The sequence below is a fragment of the Orcinus orca genome, chromosome 8 (genome assembly GCF_937001465.1).
Source record: "Orcinus orca chromosome 8, mOrcOrc1.1, whole genome shotgun sequence".
NCBI classification, from domain to species: Eukaryota; Metazoa; Chordata; class Mammalia; order Artiodactyla; family Delphinidae; genus Orcinus; species Orcinus orca.
In genome coordinates, this window is record NC_064566.1 from 93404827 (window position 1) to 93428806 (window position 23980).

Consider the following 23980-nt stretch of genomic DNA (forward strand, 5'->3'; position numbering starts at 1 on the left):
GGAGGTGGAAGCAGAGGTGACTCCCTAACATTTGCCATCCCTACACTTCCAACCCCACTCACTGTGCCCAACTATGGGTTCACCTGGATTGTAACTTCTTCACCAACTGACAAAATCTCCTTTAAATTGCACCCACCTGCTCTAATTGCTCAGCTCTCCTTGCTGCAAGTTTTTACAGCAGAAATCCAGCCAAAGAGCGTTTGAACAACTCCAGATGCCGGAGAACATTGCCCAGTCCCCGCCTGCACAAGGACTACAAGTACCCTTCGAGGACGGTCCCCCGGGCCCCTCCTCTAACCCAGCTCCCAGAGAGGCACTTGACCCTCACCCCGGCCCCGGCTATCCTGACGTTCGGTTCTTGCACAAATTTAGTGCCTCTCACATTCATTTAGCTCCCGGACCACAAGGCACAAACGCAACATTGGGCTCTGTACGCTAACAATCTAACGCTATTACAAACCACACTTATGAGCGGGGACCCTATTTATTTATTTATCTTTATATCTTCAGTCCCAAATGTGGTTCCAGATACATAGCAGGACCTTAATAAATGTCAAATGAACAGAATACTCTAGTGGTTGTACAATTCTGGACACAGTGTTGACTGAATGACATCAATTACCTAAAGAGACATCCAGGGACTTCCCTGGCCGTCCAGCGGTTCAGACTCCGCACTTCCACTGCAGGGGGCGCAAGTTCAAACTAAGATCCCGAATGCTGTGTGGTACGGCCTAAATAAATAAATAAACAAACAAACAGATATCCAAAAACTCTTAAGGGAAAGAACTCCATTTCCCACAGTCCTAGAACAGTGCTTTCCAGCAGAAATCTCTGCAATGATGGGGGTGCTCTGTATCTGAGTTGCCCCAATGTCTAGCCACCAACTACCTGGGGGTATTGAGCACTTGAAATGTGGCTAGTGTGACTGAGGAATTGGATTTTACATGTTAATTAATTCTAATTTAAATAGCCACAAACTGGACAGTGCAATCCTAGAAAAAGGTGATTCTGGAGATGGGCTCATAAATGAAATGAATGTAAAAGGTCCTATTAAGAGCTCGGTGCCACGGCACGGTGTGTAATAAAGAGCATGGTCTAGGGTTCAAATCCCCGTTTTCAAGTTACTAGCCAGTTATTTAACTCTCTGTGCTTCTGTTCCTAATCTGAATAACAAGAATAACATTTACCGCATAGGATTCCTGTGAGGGTCCAATGAGTTAATACATTTAAACAGTGCCTTGAATATTATAATGAGTACTCCACATACATGAACTGTTGCTATTACTGGCATTAAAAATGTTTGTTGAAGATATATATATATATATTTATAAACTAAACAACAATGACCTACTGTATAGCACAGGGAACTATACTCAATATCTTTTTTTTTTCTTTGCGGTACGCGGGCCTCTCACTGTTGTAGCCTCTCCCGTTGCAGAGCACAGGCTCCAGACGCGCAGGCTCAGCGGCCATGGCTCACGGGCCCAGCCGCTCCGCGGCATGTGAGATCTTCCCGGACCGGGGCACAAACCCGTGTCCCCTGCATCGGCAGGCGGACTCTCAACCACTGCGCCACCGGGGAAGCCCTATACTCAATATCTTATAATAATCTATAAAGGAAAAGAATATGAAGAAGAATATATATGTGTATAACTGAATCACTTTGCTGTACACCTAAAACTAACACAACATTGCAAATCAACTATACTTCAATTTTTAAAAAGTTTATTGAGTCTGAATGTGCATCTACCAAAGAATATTTGCTAATATTTATTGATCACCTACCAAGTGTCAAGCACTGTGCTAAGAACTTGACAGTCACCCTAAGAGTGAGGTATGATTGTCAACATATTAAAGGTGAGAAACTGAGGCTAAGGGAGGTTGAGTGTCCAGATTCCAACTGACAATATGCCTGTTTCCACAATCTCTACTCAGTCTGTTTCCTCATCTACAGACTGAGTCTTAGACCAGTGTCTATATCACAACTTTGGCAGGTAAATAAATAAGAGTATGCACAGGGCCTGTGCTTAGTATAAAGCAATCGTTCCCATCTGGGGGCAATTTGCCCCCGTAGGGAACAGCTGGCAGTGTCTGGAGGTGTTTGGGGTTGTCACAACTGGGGGTGGGGCGTGGGTAGGTGTTGTTACTGGCATCTAGTGGGTAGAGCCCAGGGTTGCTGCTAAACTTCGTACAAGCACAGGCAGCCTCTACAACAAAGGATTATCTGACCCAAAATGTCAGTAGTGCCAAAGTTGAGAAGCACTGGTCCAGAGCCTCACTGACAGTATTCAATACTGTGCTGGCAATGAGAGAAAGAAGGCAACTGAATCTACAAATTTTAAAAGGTGCACATTTTGTTCAGAGTCTGGAACAGCAGTGCTGTAGCACGGCAGTAGGTTCAGGGAAATGGTTTCACTCTTCAAATCACAGAGGGTTATCACTTGCCAGATGACAGAGCAATGCGCCTGACACTGCAGGGGCTTGTGCTTAGAAAACAGGATCCCCACTCTCTAGACAGTTATGATGAAATTGTACCAACACAAGGTTAGGAAATAGAGGAGGAGGAGTCAGGTGGCTGAGTCGTCCAAGACTACAAAGGGAGGGGGTGAAATCACTCCAGCCCACTCCCTCATTTCACACTTGAGGAGCACAGAGGGTAGAGAAAGGGCCCTGAGCCACAGAGACTATGGACAAAAAGTGTGGAGCTCCTGAAGAGGCCAATCACCCGCCGTACCCCAATTTTCTACGTACAAAGTAGGAATGATACATTCTGCTCCTCCATTTGACCGCAAGTTGCCCAATCTCCAACCAGGTTAGCATGTCAACCAAACACCATCATCAACATCAGTACCATTTATTGATCACTTACTATGTGTCATGTATCGCACTGAGAGCAAAATCCCACTTAACCTCAGAACAACCCAATTTTACAAATGAAATAACTGAGTCCAGCCCCAGACTGCCAGACCCTAGAGCAACAGCTCTTAATCTCCATGCTATACATCCTCTCTCGGCATCAGACTGGAGTCTGAACAATGATGGGCCCATTTCACGCTCTGCCCCTCCACACAACACAACTGGACCACCAGCCCTTGCCATGCCCTGACCCACTGCAGAAACTGTAAGGGTCTCCCAGGTCCCAGCACAGCACCTGGCATCCAGGATTGAGATGGGAGGTTGGCTCCTTGGGCTCCATGGACAAACGTCAAAGTCACAGCTTCTCCCCACTGTGCACAGGACCCATGCCTGACACTCATAACCCAATTAGGGCCAGGGAGATAACAGGTAATGAAACAATAACAGTGCATGGCAGCATAGGTGCTGAAATTAATGAAACTCTGTGGGAGTTTGGAGCTCTCACCTTAAGTGCTTAGAGATCAGGAGGCAGGAAGAGAGAACAGAGAGGGCTTCATCAAATCCACGCACTTGCCCTGGAACTTAAAGGAAGGGGAGGAGCTCTCCTGACAAACTCAGGGTGAGAAGTGAGGAAAAAGGCATTCCCAGCAGAGGGACTTGGGTGAACAAAGGCAGAGGTGGGCAAGGCAGCTGAAGTGGGCAAAACAGGATTCCAGTTTGGTAGGAACAAGATAGGACCTTCTTGTGATATAGACAGATGAAGAGGGGCTAGGCAGTGGGCATCCAAAAGCATCCTCTAGATTGGGGCAGGTTAGTGTTAGCGATGTTTCAAAAGGGATTTGCAAGTGAATTATTTATGGTGGTAACAAACAAGCACTCATTTAGCTTATATCCCACATTATACAAACACAGCATTGAGTTGTGCAAGTTAAGGCCCTAATGCCACTCTAAATTAAATTCATCAGTGTCTTAATTAAGGTCTATATTTAGTTCTTAATTAAAGGGGAGAGAAAAATCCACGATGTTGCATAGCAGAGATCTGAAATGGAGATAAATCATCTTTCTGCCAGTGTACTGGACACATGCCCACCCACTCTCAAGACCCAGCCCCCTACTGTGGTTGTAATCCTTTAATCCTTCCTTCTTTTCTTCCTTCCTTCCTTCTTTCCTTCCTTCCTTCCATCTTGCCTTCCTTTCTCTTTCATTCCTTTATGAAGTTTTATTTATTTATTCTACGTCAAATTATTGAGCACCTACTATGTGTCGGGCACTGAGCTTTGATTATGGGGCACAGTAGGGAATAAACTAGAGATGGTCCCTGCCCTCAAGGGCTTGCACTCCAGAGAATGCCAACGGATACATACATGTCTCAGCTTTGAAACCTCCCTGGGTCTCCATTGCTCTCCAGGCCCTTCCAGCCAGGAGAATCCTGGTGTCCGGACACCCTAGGTGATGCCACAGCTGATGCCTTCATCTTATCAGCCAGAGAGAACCTTGAAGAGTGGCCATGTGGGTCCTCCAGTCCCCTGCCCTCACCATGCTGGCCAAGCTCCCATGTGGACCAGTGGCAGGGCAGACCCTCAGTACCGAATTCTACTCTGCTGTCCCCTCTAGCAAAGGATAAAGACTTGTCAGAGGATGAGGAAGGGGTCGTGAGCTTCCCTTTGACCCTAAGATTCTAGGATTCCCCAACACCAGGTGGGGCACTGGGTCCTGGGAGTGGCTTCACTGAACAGGGTTTATGAAGGAAGATCCCAGAACACAGGATGTTACAGCCACAAAAACCTGTGCAGCTTGGCAATCTGAGTTCCTGGGAGGTCAAGTGACTTGTTCAAGAAAACAGAGAGTTAACAAAGGGCAAGAGCTAGAATCCACATCTGCTTTGTGCCAAGGACTGTATCCAAGGGGACACAAGCATGGGTAAGCCAGGGTTCCTGCCCTCAGCACATCTGCTGAGGGAGGGGGGAGCCAGTCCAAATTGGGAGGGGGAAGCTTGACGTTGGCAAGGCAACCATGTGGATTATCAGTAAAATCTGCCCATCTTCATCCCCTGGAAAATGTTTTTCTCCAGGGCTGACTGGGCCCTCCCAGTGCACAGTACAAGCCTGCTGGGAATTGGGGTGGGGGGCGATAATCCAGATCGTGACAGCACAATGCCAGGATGCCAGGACAGAGGCTCCCCTCACTTGCTGAACCCACTAGAAGCATGAGGACTGCCTTCGGCCAGGGCAAGAGGCTTTGGGCTGTGCTAAAGATGTCAGAGTTGGTTACGAAAAGAAATGGGACAGAAGGGCATCCCAGTCGGGAAAATGGATTGCACAAAGGTACAGAATCAAGGAAGCAGAGCAAGTTAAGAAAACCTCAGCGATTTTTGTGTGGTGGGAGGGGATGGGGAAGGTGAGGTGGAAAAGATTGGCTGGAGCCACAATCCCACTACGGGGCATGTACCCTGAGAAAACCATCATTCAAAAAGAGCCATGTACCACAATGTTCACTGCAGCTCTATCTACAATAGCCAGGACATGGAAGCAACCTAAGTGTCCACTGACAGATGAATGGATAAAGAAGATGGGGCACATATATACAATGGAATATTACTCAGCCATAAAAAGGAACGAAATTGAGTTATTTGTAGTGAGGTGGATGGACCTAGAGTCTGTCATACAGAGTGAAGTAAGTCAGAAAGAGAAACCAGATGCTAACACACATATATGGAATCTAAAAAAAAAATTGTTCTGAAGAACCTAGGGGCAGGACAGGAATAAAGACACAGACGTAGAGAATGGACTTGAGGACACGGGGAGGGGGGAAGGGTAAGCTGGGAGGAAGTAAGAGAGTGACATGGACATATATACACTACCAAACGTATAATAGATAGCTAGTGGGAAGCAGCCACATAACACAGGGAGATCAGCTCGGTGCTTTGTGACCACCTAGAGGGGTAGGATAGGGAGGGTGGGAGGGAGACGCAAGAGGGAGGGGATATGGGGATATATGTATATGTATAGCTGACTCACTTTGTTATACAGCAGAGACTAACACACCACTGTAAGGCAACTATACTCCAATAAATGTTTTTAAAAAAAGAAAATTGGCTGGAGCCGGCCTGGGGAAGGCCTTGAACGCCGGCATTTCACTCCTCAGCTCAGCCTCTGGGCAACCTCGGAAGGACGTACACCGCTCACTCTCAGAGCAGAGCTACCAGGAGGAGAAGGGTGGTCCTCGCCGGTGTCCGGCCCCATGCGGGCGAGCCCCGCAGCGCCCGAGCAGAAGCTCCACCGGCAAGCACCCCGCTTCACAGCACAGCCTCGGGGTGGGCAGGGGTGGCGCGTTACGTTAGAGCTAGCGACTTGCTACCGGGGAAGCGGCGCTAAAACCCAGGGACCCGGTGGGTGCAGCGGGTCCGGGGAGCGGCGGGGGCGGGAGCCGAACCAGCCCGTAAAGGGAACTTGGCACAATCGGCGCATCAAAGCGGTGCAGCTGCGGCTCGCTGAGCCCGCGCAGCTTTCTTCTCTCCACTCTCTTCTCCCCGATTAATCAGCGGCTACAGCGCGGCGCTTTGATCCCCGAAATCAAACCCTCCGTCTGATGGGTGACTTGATGTTATGCTAATCCGAGCTGATTGAGCTGAGATAATTACACTTCATCCAGGTTTCCTGGGAGTTCCGAATAAATATTGATGCACATCTGTCCCCGGCTCAGGTGTAGCGGGGAGCTTTGCGATGGCAACAGTTTCGGCCGGCCCGGGAGCGCGCGCACTGCCGCCAGCCGCCCGCCTTCGCCAGCCTCCGCCCGCCTTCGCCGCTGCGCCGGGATGCTGCGAGCCGGGCGGGATTCCCAGAGCCTCGCTTAGCGGGGCCCGCGAGGCCACCGGGGAGGGGACGAAGACCTGGCGCTTTGCGGTTCGGGGGCCTGGTTTGAGTTTCAGCGTCCCCGTATGGGCTGTGTGGTCTTGGACGTGTCTCTTAACCTCTCTGAGCCCCAGAGCCTACCCATTTCTTTAGATTGCCGCGGAGATTAAATGAGATGCGTGAGAAGGGGCTGACCTGTGCGGAGTCACACTTGGCCTTGCTGCGAAGCCCTCCCTACCGAGAGCCCGGAGGCGCTGGGAGAAGGCACCTCAGCCGGGGTATCCTCCCCGCCAACACTCGTGCGCCGGGGCTGCGCGCTCCAGACGGTATAGAAATGAATAATAAAGCAAGCATTTCGGTGGCGCCGCTCCTCCCCGCGGGCTAATTAGATCGTGTTTGTAAAGCACTTCGAAGACAAAACGCGCCCCAAGTGTTAATTATCGTTAGCCCCGTCCCAACACGCTTCCTGAGCAGCGCGGGAAGCCGGGAGAGGCCCCTTGCCAGCCTGCGCTGCAGCTGCCGGGCAGGTATAGAGACCCCAAGCGCGGGGACCGCCGCAGGTCCGCTACCCCCCACCCTTCCGAGCTCTAATCCCTTTCCCAGGCCCTCCGGAGATCCGGACGCAAGAATAAAGACGGGGGGAGGAAAAGGAGCGGGTTAGAAGACACAACAATCTGCAGATGTATCCATCCCGCTCCGGGGAAGAGCTAGTGGGTGTCCAGGAAGGCCTCACTGAGGAAGCACCCCACATTTTGGAGGTGTAGGAGCTGGCCGAGAGGACGGGGGGAGTACCTCCTGGTACTGACCCTGGACGACCCTAACCAACGTGTCTTCCGAAATTTTGCACGATTTGCCCCCAGAACCACGCGCCCCATTGACCAGAGACCCTGGTCTCCAGTCCCCGCCTCCTGTAAGGCCTGGACCAGCGCTGAAGGACCATGGGGGCACAAACCCCAGCTCAAGCAGGTTCTGGGTGTACCAGGCAGTAATCCTACCAGAACTTGGCCTTGCACCCAGAGTTAGACTCACTTGGAAGTGGTAAAGCCGAGACAATATTATCTAGTCCCTTTTCCCACCTTTATTGGGATGATGATTATAAGACCCAGATCAGTGAAAGGTCTCCATACACAGAGCCAGGTGGAAGCAGAGCTGAGCCCGTCTCCAGACTTCTCCTCCAGCGCTCTGCAAACTCACCTTACTGTTCCCTTGGAACAACCACAGCAACACTTAGAAAATTAATAATGAATAATGTGCAGAGTTCACTACCTTTTACAGAGGGCTGCCATATGCACCATCTCAATAGGTCCTAACGAGCCACCGAAGCCCAGAGGTGTTAAGGGATTTGCCCTGGGTCACACCCTGGTTAGTGACAATGCTGGGGCAGGAGCCCTGGGTACCATCTACAGATCCTGTGCAGTACCTTCCAGCTCACCTTCTTAGAGTGCCTGGAATCGTATTTCTTTAAATGCATGCAATTCTTGCCTATACTGTAGCTCACGCTGCTTTCCTAAAATTAAGCATTTTTCTGTCAACAAGCATCTTTGCCCAGAGACGTTTCCTATTATCTTCAGAAGCTGGTGGATGCGGCTGAGCCCCTAGACCTCTTCCTCAGAAGCATGAAAAGACAAGTCTCTTGAACAAGGGGTGTGGGGCGGGGTTGGATGGAGGGTACCCCACCCTCTGAGAAAGAGAAGACTCTAAACTCCTCGGAACAGGGGTTGGACCGCACTATCCCTTTCTTCTCCATCATTCCTAACACGGTGTTTAGGGATGTTGGTTGAATGCCCAGCAGGTGTGAAACTGAGAAGCAAACGGCCTGGGGCCTGGGAGAAGGAAGGAGGGGCAAGGCGACCAAGTTCAGCCCTTTCCGGACACCAGTCATCGCCAGCTTTCACGTGCATGTAGGGAGTCACCTGGGAGCCCCTTAAAGGGCAGATTCCCAGATCCAGCCAGAGATTCCAATGTAGAAGTCTAAGTTAGAGACCCTGGAATTTTCTTTAAACACTCACTGCACAGCCCCTCCCCTAGGCATTCCTCCAACCCCTCTCTGAGAAGCCCTGCCTACCAGGAGCTGAGCATTGCGCAGACCCCCTGCGGTCAGCCTGGGGAGTGCAGGGGAAGGGAGAACGCTCATTCAAACAGAAGACAGGTGATGCCCAGGGAAGCAGGGCATTGGGCCTGGTTGTGGGGGGGTAGGATAGCTTCGGCCCCCTCTATGGGAGTGGCTTGGGTTTCAGAAGCAGCAGTGAAGAGGGGCCAGGGAGAGGTTAGGGACAGCCTGGGGGCAGAGCTAATACAGGCTTCCTCTGAGGACTTCTGCAGAGAGGAACAGCATTTAGTCCACTGGACCCCCAAGCCCTGTTACTTGTCACTAGGTCAGTGGGCGAGTAGGTGTGCTGCTGGTCAAGAGCTTTGGGGGGTAGGACAGGGCTGACTTATCCATTAGTCACAGGGCACACAGGGCCCACCATACTTTTAGTGGCCCGAGGAAATGTTTGAATTTCTTTTAAAATCAGAAGAAAACAAATGAACTTTCAGACAGGATAAAGTGTTTTAACATGTAATATCAATTTTTTCATCTTTATACCAATACAGTTGTAAAACAGAATTTTTTATTTTTATTTATTTTTATTTTTAATGGAGGAAGGGACCCATGAAAGCAAGAGTGCCAGGGGTCACAGAAGTCAGAATGCAGCCTGGGCAGGAGGTTGAGGGATATGAGGAGGGAGGAAGGTGAGTGGCCTGGAGCCTAGGATGCTTCCCACTGGGAGATACAACTTCTGTGGCAGCCAGAGCCTGCAGTCGTCCTGGCCCCTCCCTGGCAGCGCCCAGGGCTCTGTGGGAAGAGGCAGCCTCTGAATCTGCCCTAGAGTTACCAAAGTGATTATAATTGACACTGGGGCAATGCGCCCTAAAGAGACAGAGCCCCACAGGCTGGGCCCTGCCGGGGATTAGCTGGCTGGGCTCAAAATGGGAACAGGGAAGAGGACCCACCTCCTGTGCCTTCGGATAGAAATAAATTAACGTAAATGAGATCCAGGTGAGTGCATTTATTTTATAGCTAATATTTGGGCACTTTTTGATCCTGAGCTGGGATCTTCATTCTCATCCAGAAGTGACGATGAAGAGGAGAAGAAACAAATAGAGAAGGACCACTCTGGCCAAGGGTCCCTCTCCTCCTCTTGCCTTACCTCCCCACCATCCTAATACCCTGCAAGGTCCCAGACTTTGTGTGTGGTGAGCAAGCAGCCCTACCTGTAGTCAGAGGCCACGTTCCCTAATCCAGAAATTAAAGCGCCCGGAGAAAACAGGCTAATCAAATTATACATTCCTGAGAACCATTTATAAGCCAGGTACATTCTTTAATCTTAATTAGAAATCTGAGCGGCTCTCACCGTCTCTGTAATCAACATTGAAACAGCGCTGACCCCCATGGCGCTAACCTTGAGAGCCCCACACACAGGTAAGTTAGGAGAGCTGGAGGCTGCTCTGCCTCCTCACTGGAGAAGGGGTGTTCGTGGGGCTGTGGGCAAGGTTGAATCCCTCAGCTGCCCCTGCAACACCCCAAGTCCTCCCCCCACCAAGGACACACGTACAGAGTCTCAGTCCAGTTCACACTCACTCACCGCCACCCTGAACCAGGACCAGGTTTAGGACCTTGACTCTCTCACCTATCAATTATAATACCTTTCTAGCTGGCCTATTCTCTGTGCTGCAAGCCTATGACCTTTCTACAAAGCACACCTAACCATAGGCTTGCCTTTAAAACTGCTCCAGGTTTCTTGGAGCCTTCAAGACACGATGCAACACCCCTTTCTCCCCAGCACAGTGCCTTACTTAGGCTTTGCGGTCTAGCCCCTGCCTACCTCTCTATCCCACTCTCCCATGACACTGAAGGGGTTCAGGGCATGCCACCCCAAAACATGCTACTCTGGCATAAGGATTATTTTGAGCTGAAGGCAATTCTTAAAAAGCAGACACAAGGCGAACTCTCTGGCCTCCTCTTCTCTACCAGGAAGAACAGGATGATTCTTAATCACTGCAAACAACTCTAGACTCTTATCAGCCCGGACATGGCACTAGAGGAATCAACATAAAGAATCTTGCTAAAACAACTTTTATCTCCTTTTAGTTTCCTCCACATGTTTACCTTTCCACGTTTTACCACCTTTAAAGGCCTAAACCCTTGTTTCTTTTCTTATCACGTCTCTACAAATTTATTCTTCCTTGTCAGGATGCTATATAAGCCTCAGTTCTGGCCTTTCTCACCTTCTGAGAGAGCCCACACTCTGTCTGTGGAGTGTGTTTCTCTCTAAATAAATCCACTTCTTTTTTTTTTTTTTGCAGTATGTGGGCCTCTCACTGCTGTGGCCTCTCCCATGGCAGAGCACAGGCTCCGGACGCGCAGGCTCAGCGGCCATGGCTCACGGGCCCAGCCGCTCCGCGGCATGTGGGATCTTCCCGGACCGGGGCACGAACCCGTGTCCCCTGCATTGGCAGGCGGACTCTCAACCACTGCACCACCAGGGAAGCCCTAAATCCACTTCTTACCTATTGCTCTGTCTCTCACTGAATTCTTTCTGCAATGAGACATCAAGAACCTGAGCTTCATTAAGTCCTGAAACCAGATACTGAACCCCACCAGGTGGGAGAAGTTAACTGTGTGCTGCCCACAAGCAGGTGGACCCCAGAATGGTTGGAACCAGAAGGCAGACGATGCCGACTCCCGCTTACCTCCCCACCAACCAATCAGAAGAATGTCCACCAGCTGATCACGCCCTCCTCTTTGAACCATTACTGTAAAACTCCTCACTACCCCTTCCAGGTTGGGACACAGTTTTGAGGGCATGAGCCTGCTGTGGCTCTTTGCCTGGCAAAGCAATAAAGCTATTCTTTTCTACTTCACCCAAAAAAGAAAAAAAAAAGCCCCAGTTCTGACCACCTCTTTGAGTTACTCACCACTGAGTTCTTCCACATGTCTATGCATGACCTAATAAACTCTGTTTTTTTCTCCTTAATCTGTCTTCTGTCAGTCTAATTTTCAGGGCCCCAGGCAATGAACCCAAAATGGGCAGCGGAAAAGAGAGTTTTCTTTCCCTGCAGTACTGAACTACTATCATCCCCTGTGTATACCAGGCACGTTCATTTTCTGAGCTTTTGCACATATTGGGCATCCTGCCCAGGATGTTTTCCTCTGGCTTTAACGACCTAGTCAGCTCCTACTTAGCCTTTAAAACCTTGCAAAGAAAACATATGTCCACACAAAGGCTGGCACAGGAAGGGTCACAGCGGCGTGATTCATAATAGCCCCAAACTGGAAACAATCCCAATGTCCATCACCAGACAATGTATAAACAAACGGTGGTATATCCATCCAATGGAATACAACTCAGCAATCAGAAGAAACAAACTACTGTCACATGGAACACCAAGAGTGAACGTCAACAATATTATGCTAAGTGAAGGAAGCCAGACACAGAAGACTATGTATCGTATGATTCTATTTACCTGAAATTTCCAGAAAAGGCAAACCCACGGAGGCAGAAAGCAGACTGGTTGTTGCCTTGTCCCGAGGGAAGGAGCAGTAATTGACAGCACACAGGCACGCAGGGACTCTGGGGCTGGTGGAAGTGTTCTAAAAGGGGCTTGTGGTGATAGTTGCACAACTGCTTAACCTTCAAAAATCATTGAAATTCCACACTTACAATGGGTGAGCTTTATGGTATAAATAAAATTAACAGCAAAGCTGTTAATCAGTAAAGCTAATTGATGGATGGATGTAGAGATGAATGGATGAATTTGTAATGAAACAAGTATAATACATGGTGAGAGTAGAATCTAGGTGGTGGGTGGAGTGTTCACTGAATCTTCTTTCAGCTTCTCTGTATGCTTAACATTTTCCATGATACAAAGTTGGGGGAGAGCAGTCCCTGCTAAGGTCTCACTTTTCTGAAGTGTTTCTCCTTTGTCTCCCTTCGCTCCACACACCCACCCTGGAAGGGACTCATCACTCACCCTTGTTACTAACCTTGTTTCCCTTATGAGGCTCTGTCCTTGAGAAGCTGATCTTTGTTCTGCCCAGGGTCACTTGAGGAATCCTGTTACTTTTGCAAAGATGAAGTATGAAGGAGTTCATCGTTTGAAGGATCAGAATATAACAAAACCTGTATTGGGGGGGATTGTTTTGTTTTAGTGGTTTAGCAAAATTTGCCTTACCGTTTGATTGCTGGGGCAGACACTCAATTTATGTAACAAAGCAGTGCCTCTTGGGAGGAAAGAGATAGATGAACTGCCTAATGTCTGCTCCCCAAGACTCAGGAATCAGGGAGATCTGTGGCGGGACTAATGGCCTGTAAAATCCAGTCCCCTAAACTAGAATTATCTTAGGATTACCATAAGCAGGTGTCCAGGTGAGTAACCTAGGCCCAAGTTAAGGACACAGAAGTGCCTGGGAGAGGGCTGGTTTGGGGAAACCGTGTGGGTGGTGCAAAACTTCCTCCAGACCCAGAGATCCTCAGGCAGTTTCTCCTTCTGGTGTTGATAACAATGGCTGAGCATGTGAGTTTGATCCATGAGTGCTGAAGGTTTGAAGACCAAGTTTGGGGCCCCACTGCGGTCTGGCAGGGGCCTCAGGATCAAAGGACAAGAGCCTGTGGGCTGTGCAGTCCTATCTGGACTGGGCAATCCTATTTGGACTGAGTATCCCACCAGGATTACTGGACAATTCAAGGGGTTTGGGGGGGACATCAAGAGAGAGGCCTCAGACTAACTGCTAATCAGGAAGGTGTACTCTCGGGCAACCAGATTTTAAAATGTGCCCCAGGTTTATGCAGTGGTTCACACCAGCTGCAACTGTACAGACCCTATGCCTATGTTTCCTCATGTCTCTGTCCGACTGGAGAGTAAGGCCTGTGAAGGCAGGGACTGCATGTCATTTGTCTCTACAGCCTCAACATAGGTCCTGGCACATGTAGGTGCCAGTCTGGAAGCCAGAAGTCCCAATCCATGGGCCCTGTTCTGATACCTGCACCCTGTGTGGCAACAAGCAAACCCCCAGAGCCTGGATTTTCTCTGTCCTGTGTCACCCATGCCAAGAAGGGAGTAGGGACAGCATGCTTGTGAAGGACCTGCAACTTTTGGAAGAGGGAGGGAATTGATAATAGAGCAGACGCTAAGGCAGAACACCCTAAGGCAGGGGTCCCCAACCCCCTGGCCACAGACCGGTACCGATCCTCGGCCTGTTAGGAACCGGGCCGCATAGCAGATGGTGAGCGGCAGGCGAGCGAGCGCAGCTTCCTCTGCCGCTCCCCATCGTGCCCTATCGCTGGCATCACCGCCTGAACCATTGCCCCATTCCATCCACGGAAACACTGTCTTCCACGAAACCGGTCCCTGGTGCCAAAAAGGTTAGGGACCACTGCCCTAAGGGGTAAGTCCAAGTAAGGCTCGAGTTCATGCATTCACTCATTCAATCCACACAGGGACTGGTATTCCAAGGCACAGTGCTAGGAACCGGGGATGGAGCTACGTATATGACAGTCTGCTTCTGAGACTCTCGCAGCCTGGAATATGATATGATCTCACAGGGGTGCAAAAGTACTATTGGAACTGTGTCAGTTAGCATGTTTTTGGCTGCAAGTCACAAAAATCCTCATTCAAGATGACTTAAATAAAAAGGAAAATGTATTCTCTTATGCAGCAGGAAGTCCAGCACTAAGGCAGGATCCAGAGTTGGCTTCCTCAAGGGCTCCGTGATGCGACGGGGAGCCCAGCTCCTTTCCGCCTCTCCTCCTTGCTTTCCCCGGTCTGGGTTTCATCTTTATTCCGGTGACAAGATCAGCTGGGGCAGTTCAAGCCATCTCTTCTAGACTGAGTGCCATGCAGCACACAAGAGGGTAGATTTTTCTCTTTTGTAGCTGTCTTCTAGAAGTAAGAAGACCTCTTCCAGAAGGTCCTTGGTCTATCTCTTTTTGTGTCTTACTGGCCCAAATGTGGGGTACCCTCTCAATTCCTGAACCAGCCACGGGCAAGGGGACTGGGTTTATTTTAGACCAGACTCACCTCTGAGGCTTAGGAGTCATGAGGAGTCAGCTTCCCCTAAAGCCACGGACTGTGTGGAAGAGTGGTGAGTACCCAACTGAAATCAGGGTCTGTCATAAATTTTAAAACTTAGAGATGAGTAAAGGGTAAACTACCAACAGTGTCCACGATAGGATACCCAAGGAAGGCGTGGGTAAGCCAGGAAAGCTTCTAGAGGCGTTGACCTATGAGCTGCGTCTTTAACAACGGGCAGGAGTTATTGGTGAGATGAGAGAAGGTTATCCCAGGCACTGGGCTCAGCATTTGCAAAAGCATAACTAGATGTTCAAAGAACAAGGAGATGCCTGGCAAGGCTGGAGTGCTCGGGGACATGAGTGAGAGGGAAAATCCAAATCAGGTTGAAAAGATGGTCAGGGGTTGGGCTTCCCTGGTGGCACAGTGGTTGAGAGTCTGCCTGCCAATTCGTGTCCCGGTCCGGGAAGATCCCACATGCCGCAGAGTGGCTGGGCCCGTGAGCCATGGCCACTGAGCCTGCGCATCCGGAGGAGCGGCCACAACAGTGAGAGGCCCGCGTACCGCAAAAAAAAAAAAAAAAAAAAAAAAAAAAAAGATGGTCAGGGGTAACACAGTGAAGGCCCTCACAGGCCGTGTGAGGAGCTTGAACTTCAGTCAGTGGGAACCAGAGGAGTCTGAAGGATAACTCTGAAGGCAATGTGAGAATGTCCCAGTATAACTGGGAGGGACCCGGACCACTTGAATTAGGAACATTGCTGCATCCCTCTCATGCTAACCCCGTCCCCCAACCAGGTTTTCTGAGCATCCTCGGAGCTGTCCATGGTACCTTCTTTATAATTTGGGAATTAAAGGTGGGGCAGGCACTGACAGCAGGTGAGCAGCTGTGATTACTGCCTCACGGTGGGTGTGTAGCAAGGACACGGGTGCATGGATAAAAGGGAATGAACACAATCCCCTCCCAGTAGCCCTGAATGAAGCCACCACTCATGGACATAGAGAAACAGGTCTGTTTCTCCAGCCCAGCTGCTCCCCAGTGAGACTCGTCCTCACACCCATCATGCAATCAGCTACCCAGGCAGCCAGCCAGCTTTGCTAAGGTAGCTGCTGTCCCTACCACTGCTGCCATGTGGCCTGCTGCCCACCTCCTGCTGGGAGAAAGGAGGCATCACACTCCCATGAGGGATTCCAGTGAGGAAACCACAAGCTACTCACCCCACGCCATCCCCCCTCCCCCACCCTCCCACTCCTACATCATCCTACAGATGCCAAACGCTACCCCGCACTGCTTCTCCCTTGAGTTCCTGAGCTCTGCTCCTCTCTCCCCTTCCCTTCCCAGCTCCACGGCAGGGTCTGCCCCAGCCCCTCCTCTTCCTCACCACCTCTTTGCCCCCTCAAACTCCCATAGTCTGTCTCCCACCCCAACCAGGCTATAATAGGGCTGAGGCCACTAATCGCCTCCCAGTGACCACATCCAGCGAGCTGTTCTCAGTCCTCATCCTCCGTGACCTCTGAGTGGCGTTTCTCACTCTGGACAACCCCCTTCTGCCTAAGCTCAGTTCCGGGTACGCAACCTTTAACTTGCCAGCCCTTGATTTCAGCAGTCCCGCACTGCTGCTTGCTGGGGGCTCCTCTCACAACTCCTCCCCGACCAAGCCCACGTGTGTGCTCCCACTGGCTCTACCTCCAGCCATGCTTTCTCACCTCACCCTTTCTCCCAGTGGTCTGTTTGTGTGTAAAGATGACTTATGTCTAAATCTCCAGGCCCCCTCACCTCCTGAGAAAGCCCCAGTCTCCCTTCTTTATTACTTATTTATTTTTAACATCTTTATTGGAGCATAATTGCTTTACAATGGTGTGTTAGTTTCTGCTGTATAACAAAGTGAATCAGCTATACATATACATATATCCCCATATCCCCTCCCTCTTGCATCTCCCTCCCACCCTCCTTGTCCCATCCCTCTAGGTGGTCACAAAGCACAGAGCTGATCTCCCTGTGCTATGTGGCTGCTTCCCACTAGCTAGCTATTTTACATTTGGTAGTGTATATATGTCCATGCCACTCTCTCACTTCATCCCAGCTTACCATTCCCCCTCCCCCTGTCCTCAAGTCCATTCTCTACATCTGCGTCTTTATTCCTGTTCTGCCCCTAGGTTCTTCAGAACCTTTTTTTTTTTTTAGATTCCATATATATGCGTTAGCATACGGTATTTGTTTTTCTCTTTCTGACTTACTGCACTCTGTATGACAGACTCTAGGTCCATCTACCTCACTACAAATAACCAGTCTCCCTTCTTGAGGGTTCTTCTGGATCCTTCTCTCTGGTTATCCTTATAACAGGTCAAACCCCAATGTCTGGCGCCAAAGCCATCGTCTTTTCCCCACCCCACCCAGTTCCTCCTCTTCACTTCCCAGCTTCTCAGAAGGCCGCCACATCTCCCTAGCAGCCGAATCTGAAACCCTGGAGTTCTTCGTGATGCCTTACTCTCCCCTGTTCTTCCCATCCTATCGGTAGCCAAGCTTTTAGAGTCTCACAATTCTGATATTTGTCATGTCTTGGCATAAACATTAGTGGTTACCCATATATCTGTCCAGTGAAGCTCAAACCCCCCAGCTTGGCCTCCAAGGCCCTCTGTGGTCTGCCCCGGCCTCTCCTTTCAGCTTTGTTTGCTAGCACTCTGGGTACCTCCCCACTTTGCGCCTGCTGCCTTCTCTTCCTGCAATGCTTTCCCTCCCCAACCCGATGTGTCCATCCTTTGCTGCCTGTCTCAAGTATCAGTTCCCTGTATAGGAGCAGAAAGAACCACCAGCTTTAGTGCTGCAAAGCCTGGGTTGGAGGCATAGCTTGGATCTACACCACAGTTGGGCTCTTAATGCTTTTGCTTGGAATTGAACTTTACCCTCTGAACCTCAAGTCTTTTCCCTTTGCCCCACTGAGGAAGAGAGGAATGCAGGCTCCTTGCAGACAGGACAGCCCTGACAGGAGAGAAGGGAGGGTGCCCAGGCCCCTCTTCCCATCTCATCAACTCATTTGGAGAGAGGGAGCGACTGAGAGCACAGAAGGAAGAGCAGAAGCAACTCTTACCACTGTCACTGAAAGAGCTGCAGTTCCCATATTGCAGGTCCCAGTTAAAATGCTGAGCGAGAGAGAAAGCGATTCCTCCCACACTGCCATATGCTCGTTTCAGGGCAGTGAGCCAGAGCTGCAAGACACGTCAGTCTGTATGGCTCTGTCCACGAACAGCTCCCTTGTGAGGGGCACATTCATCAGTTCTTTGTGTGTCATAAACAGCAGCTTCGTCTACATGCAAGGTTGGCCACCCTGTGCTATTTCTGTAAAGGTTCGAACTATGACTCAGATCTTTTCCTCTCATTCTCTCTCATATTCCAGTTTCCAGAAGAAAGTGGGTTAGTACCTGTGATTGCAGAGCTGGCTGATTCTCAATAACCAGTCCTGTATCAGCAGCCAAGTCCTAAGGGTCTGGCCTCAGATGGTGGTGCAGGGCGAGAGCCAGAGCTTCTGCATCTCTGCCCTGACCTCTTCTCCCCTTCAAAAAAAAAAAAGAACTTCAATTAGGTGTCCTCTGAAGCTACTCTTTTTAAAAATTTCCAGCTGGGGCTTCCCTGCTGGCGCAGTGGTTGAGAGTCCGCCTGCTGATGCAGGGGACACGGTCCCCAGGAGGATCCCACGTGCCGCAGAGCGGCTGGGCCCGTGAGCCATGGCCGCTGAGTCTGCATGTCCGGAGCCTGTGCTCTGCAACAAGAGAGGCCACAACAGTGAGAGGCCCGTGTACCACAAAAAAAAAAAAAAAAAAAATTTCCAGCTAATAATTTCATGAAAGAATTTTTTAGGCCTTTTCTTTCTAGTGCTCTCACCTAAGTGAGAAGTTGGCTCTTCACCTGGCTCATCCAATTCTTTCTTCCCCAGTTGCAATTCCAGTCTCAGTGTGGGTGTCCATGTCCCTATGGCTTTCTAGTGATATTTCATGGCTCATGCTGACTCTATCTCCACCACTTCACCTCAAGTCCAGCATTTAGGAAACAGTAGCTCAGCCAAATGGCGTTCATCCGCAATGCAGCTACCCCAAAAGGTAGCTCCCCAGTTGTTATCATTAACTGTGCTCTTCCTGGAAGCACAGGAAGGTCAACCCATTATCAGAAATAAATCTTCTACACGGAAACAACCTAAACGTCCATCGACAGATGAATGGACAAAGAAGATGCGGTACAATATATACAATGGAATAGTACTCAGCCATAAAAAAGAATGAAATAATGCCATTTGCTGCAACGTGGATGCAACTAGAGATTATCAGACTAAGTGAAGCAAGTCAGACAGAGAAAGACAAATACCATATGATATCACATATGTGGAATCTAAAATATGACACAAATGAACATATCTATGAAACAGAAACAGACTCACAGACATAGAGAACAGACTTGTGGTTGGCAAGAGGGAGGGGAATGGGGGAGGGATGGATTGGGAGTTCGGGATTAGCAGATGCAAACTATTATATATAGAATGGATAAACAACAAGTCCTACCATATAGCAGAGGGAACTATATTCAATATCTGTGATAAGCCATAATGGAAAAGAATATGCAAAAGAATGTATATATATGTATAACTGAATCACTTTGCTGTACAGCAGAAATTAACACAACATGGTATATAACTATACGACAAAATAAATTTTTTTAAAGAAGAAAGAAATTTTCTCATCAGGCAATAAAGCACACACGCTAGAGGAGAGTACAAAGTAGTTCTCTCCTTTGCTCCGTGCCAAGTCCCCCTTGACTGACATCTGGGGTTCTGTCCTTCTGCTCCCCTGCCCCTCTCAGGCTTCGGGCCTCTCTTCTTCCCTCCCAGGGTCCAGCTGCCTCTTCCTCTGACCTCTGGCTGAGAAACTCAGGCAGCAGTTTCCATCCAGTTTTCCCCTTGATGGAAATCAAAAGGGGCTTCAGATTCTGCAAGTCTTGCATGTAGGATGAAGGAACCAGCCCCCCAGAAACAATACCCAAGAAGAGAAAGCTTCTCTAGCTCCACAGGTCTTAGCCTTCACTATGAATCAAAACTACTCGGGCAGCTTTTTCAGAACAAAAATGCCTGGGTGGTCTGGGGTGAGGTCCAGGCACTACCTTCAATCTCCAGGTAATTCTGAAGTGCAGCCAGGGTTGGGGACCACTGCACTGATACTGATCATCATTCATGGTGTAACTGAAATGCATGATTATTGCTAACAGAGTTTCTGTTGTTTTCGCTCTCTCTTACCAAAGCCCTCTTCTTCTGCTGGATATAGGCCAAGTGCCCAGTACAGAGACAGGTCTCCATCCCAGGAAAGAGGTCCAGATACATAATCAAACAGCCTTCCATTTCATACAGCTGTGCTAACCTGGGGCTAGAGGACAAGAGTTGATGGGGTTGGTTCTTTCCAGCTCTCAATGACAGACAATAAGTAGTACAAGGCAGTGTGCAATGAGGATAGTAAAAAGGAGATCATTGTTGCCAGTACCTCCTCTTCTCCCCCCTATCAGAATCTGGTTGAAGACACCCACTGATCTGGGGGTTTCAGCCCAGCAGAAGAGCTGCCCCTCTGCTGAACTGGAAGATGGAAGAGGGAAAGGGAGGTAGTTTGGGGCCAGAATAAAAGACTGAGGGAGGAGGCTAGACTCTCACTCCTCAGAACTCTTCCAGGTCCCCAGAGGAACTCTGGATTTCCCCCTTCATCCCAGGAGCTCAGGGTCCTCTGAAACATGGTATTCACACCAGCAGCCCTGCCAGGGACCCCTGTGTCCTGGGAGATAAGATTGAATGCAAGGCTGGCTTCCTCAGGACCAGCTCAGGCATCAACCTCAATCCTTCTCACTCAATTCCTTGGTCCTCAGCAGCAGCATCTGGCCCTGGGCTCCTGCAAATACAGTTTCTTCTCAGTTATTTGCTGATGGGCTCTGCTGCCTGGGCTGCAGCAAGAAGAGATCAGTGTGATGCAGAAGGGACCACAGTGTGTGAGATGTGTGTCTCTATCTAGGGACCAAGGTTAAATACAGATGCTTGGGTTGTGTTCCTTGCTGTACTGACATTCTCGGTGCTGTGCTGCTTTTCTCTATAGTGCCTTTTATTCTACTTCCCCAGCTGCCTCTCCACTTGTGGAGAGGCAGGTGTGATCAGCTCCATTCTACAGATCAGGAAACGGAGACTCCAGGAAGCGAGGCCCTTTCTCCCAGTTAATGGCAGGGCTAGGATGACAGTCTGGGCCTCCTTACTCCCATCCCCATACCCTCCTTCATCTTTTCCCAGGAATACTCTACTGGGGGAAAAGCTGTGGACACCAACACCCAGTCCAGGAGGATGCTTTTCCAGGGGCATCTCTCCCCAGCCCCCCAATTCTGACTCAAGGATCTCCCTGACAAAAATCTTCCCCCAAAAACCTGGTCAAGAGACACAAGTCTTGGTCTCTTTGCAAGACTGCAGTCAGTGGCAGACTCTGTTCTTTTCCTTCCCCACCGGTGGGAGCAGTCACTGTGGCTTCTACAAACATCTAGTCAGTCTTAAGGAAACTGCTCAAATGTCACCTCCTCTGGGAAGTCCTCCATGCCTTTTAGCACCTTCCTCTCTGCTCCCTCAGCCCTGGATTCACGCTTCTCAACATTTTATGATTTTTTTCCTTCGGTTATTTGTTTACAGATTGACCTCCTCTACCAGACCATGAGCTCATCAGATAGGATACTGCCTTAGTCATCCTGATGTCCACTGCAAAACAGGCCAGAAATTATTCTCAAACAGGCTCAGCCTGGGGTTCCTGGCAGCCCTCCTAGAACCCTCGCCCTGGATCTGCTTTGCCATATCCCTGGAAAGCTCAGGATCTGGAAGGTTCCACTGGGGAGGATGATAGAGTCTCCAGCTCTACCCTGAAGCCTTCTCCATCACTAACTATCCCATCCAAAGCCAGAAATCCCCAAGTTGAACCTGTTGGATCTCAGGGTTAAAAGACAATGTGGTAAAGGGAGATGCCACACCCCAGGGCCAGCCAGAGGGCCATCTCCCATCATAGATGAGGCAGCTGGTCATTTCAAGATGAAATGAGGGTAGAGGACCCTGATGGGCAGTGTTACGGTGATGGGGTACCATGCAGTGCATGGTCAGAGGTCCACAAAGACTCAACTTTTGACCACATGTCTACCCAGAGGTATCAAGGACTGAGCTCCCCCCGCCACCACCCGCCCCCCATAAGCTCAAGAGCAGGCTCTGTTTCTAGATGAAGATAGGGACTTAGCTATTGGCAGAGTGGCCCATGTATAAAAGATGCTGGATTCATGCATGTTGAATAAATGAATGAAGAATGAATGAAACCCCACCCTCACCCGAGAGCCAGGCTGAGTGCCTCTGCAGGGAAAGGAGATCCAACCCTCGGACTGTGCAGAGGATGCCCCCGCCAGGGCTGAGAACAAGAGTGCCTAGCGGCTTATCGGGAAATCAATAAGGAGGCGGGCCCTGCCTGGGCAGTTGACACGCTGTAAACAGGCCTTGTGCAAACACAATCATCTCCTCGGTTATTAATGGGCTTGCTCGCTGCCTCTTCATTTGTGCTCAAATATCAACAGAAAACCGTTTACTTACCATGGGGCTCCTGCTTACGCCGAGCAAATTTGGACAGGGCTAGTTAAACAGGGAGCTTGTTGTTTGGGCTAATGACAGAGCCCAGTGTAAAGTTTAGCGGTGGCAGAAGCAGGCAGAGAGGGCAGTGGCCTCCGCCTGCCCCCAGGGATGGCCTACAGGAGCTGGGCCGGGGAGAGAAGTGGGCCGGGGAGAAGCGGCCGTGAGCCACACAGCCATGGTCTCACACGTGAACCCTGCTGAGCCCCTCACACCTTGTGGTCAGCTGTGATCTCCTTGGATCTTCACATTGATGCTGGGAACCAGGCCTGGCAGGAATTGCAATTGGAGGAGTGGCAGAGGACACGGGCTTTACAGAGAGACAGCACAGCACAAATCCCAGCACTGGCTAAGGGCATGACTAACGCGCAGCTAGGTGCGAATTCTTGGTCCTAGGCCTCAGTTTCTTCATCTGTAAAATGGGAAATGTGACAGTGCTTACCTCACAGAGTTGCCATGAAGATTAAGTGAGACAGAGCACAGCACAGTGCTCAATCCCCAGAATCCCCTTTTGCAGATGAGAAAACTGAGGCTTGAATGAATTTGAGACTCGCCCAAGGTTGTGTGCTTAGGAAGTGGCAGAGCCAGCCTAGAGGCCACGGCTTCCGCATTCAGCATTCCGAATGCTGACCCTGGGCACGTTCCCCAGGCTCTCTGCTGTCAACGTGTACCCCAACAGCCCAGCCCCAAGACCGCATCCCACCTCGGGTGGCCAGAGCTGCCCTGAGCGCTCAGCGTGGACCAGCCCAAGCTGACCTACCCCGAGAGCCCCGGCCCCTGCTCTCGCCCCCATTCTCTGTATCTCTGGTAGAACATTAACTGAGAATGGGGATCTCTGGGGCTCCCCTTTCATCCTCACCCAGTCCTGTCCTCTCAGAAAGTGTTGTCTCTTCTTGGAGTCTCCCCAGAACAATCTGTCTGGGCACTATGCGGGAGGAGCTTTGCCAGCTCCTGAGTGGCCTGAGTCCCGAGTCCCTCTGCCCAGTGGCCCAGGCCTGGGGGAGGTGCCCCAAGCACCTATTTAATGCCTTCCCCTGCGGGTATCAGAGGCTCTCAGGCTTAGCCCCAGAGTCACCGGAAAGGACTAACCTCTGGTGGCCGCAGAATCAGGGGGGCTGAGGGGAGTGGGAGGGAGCAGAAGATCCTGTTATTGGAACTGCACATTTCACCTTCCTGCTGGACCGCACATCACGTGCCTGCTACAAACAGTTACCAAGCGTCTATTGAGCACCAGGGCGCCCCCATGCTAGGCCCTGGGCAAGCTACACCCCTGTCTGCGAGAGGTTTGGGTCTGTAACGGAGGTACACAAGCAAACATGCCAAGTGATCAGAGCTATGAGGCCCACAGGAGGGGCCCAGGGATAAAGGGGGACTTGGTTCTGCATAGGGAACTGAAGATGACTTCATAGAGCTGGAAGGATGAGAATGAGTTTCCAGTCAAGGAGAGAAGCAAGGTCCCCCAGGTCACAACAGCAGCATGTGCGGACAGGAGGCATGAGAGAGCACGACACGGAGAACAGCGAGGCTGGGGAGGTAAAGTGGGACCTGTCCTCGACGACCCTT

General features: G+C 50.3%; 1 long non-coding RNA gene across 2 annotated transcripts in view; it reads right to left on the reverse strand.

Annotated features, from left to right (window-relative positions):
* Window positions 1-350: 350 nt before the first annotated feature.
* The window catches only part of LOC117202617 (uncharacterized), a 29290-nt gene continuing 5660 nt past the window's right edge, over window positions 351-23980 (reverse strand). The window contains exons 2-4 of one of the 2 annotated variants that reach the window (XR_007479038.1): window positions 18177-18308; window positions 12736-12871; window positions 351-731 (exon numbers count right to left, since the gene is read on the reverse strand). This is a non-coding gene — a long non-coding RNA (uncharacterized LOC117202617). Of the gene's footprint in view, window positions 732-11239; window positions 12383-12735; window positions 12872-18176; window positions 18309-23980 lie in introns of those variants that run through there. The other variant, XR_007479039.1, reaches the window with a different exon arrangement.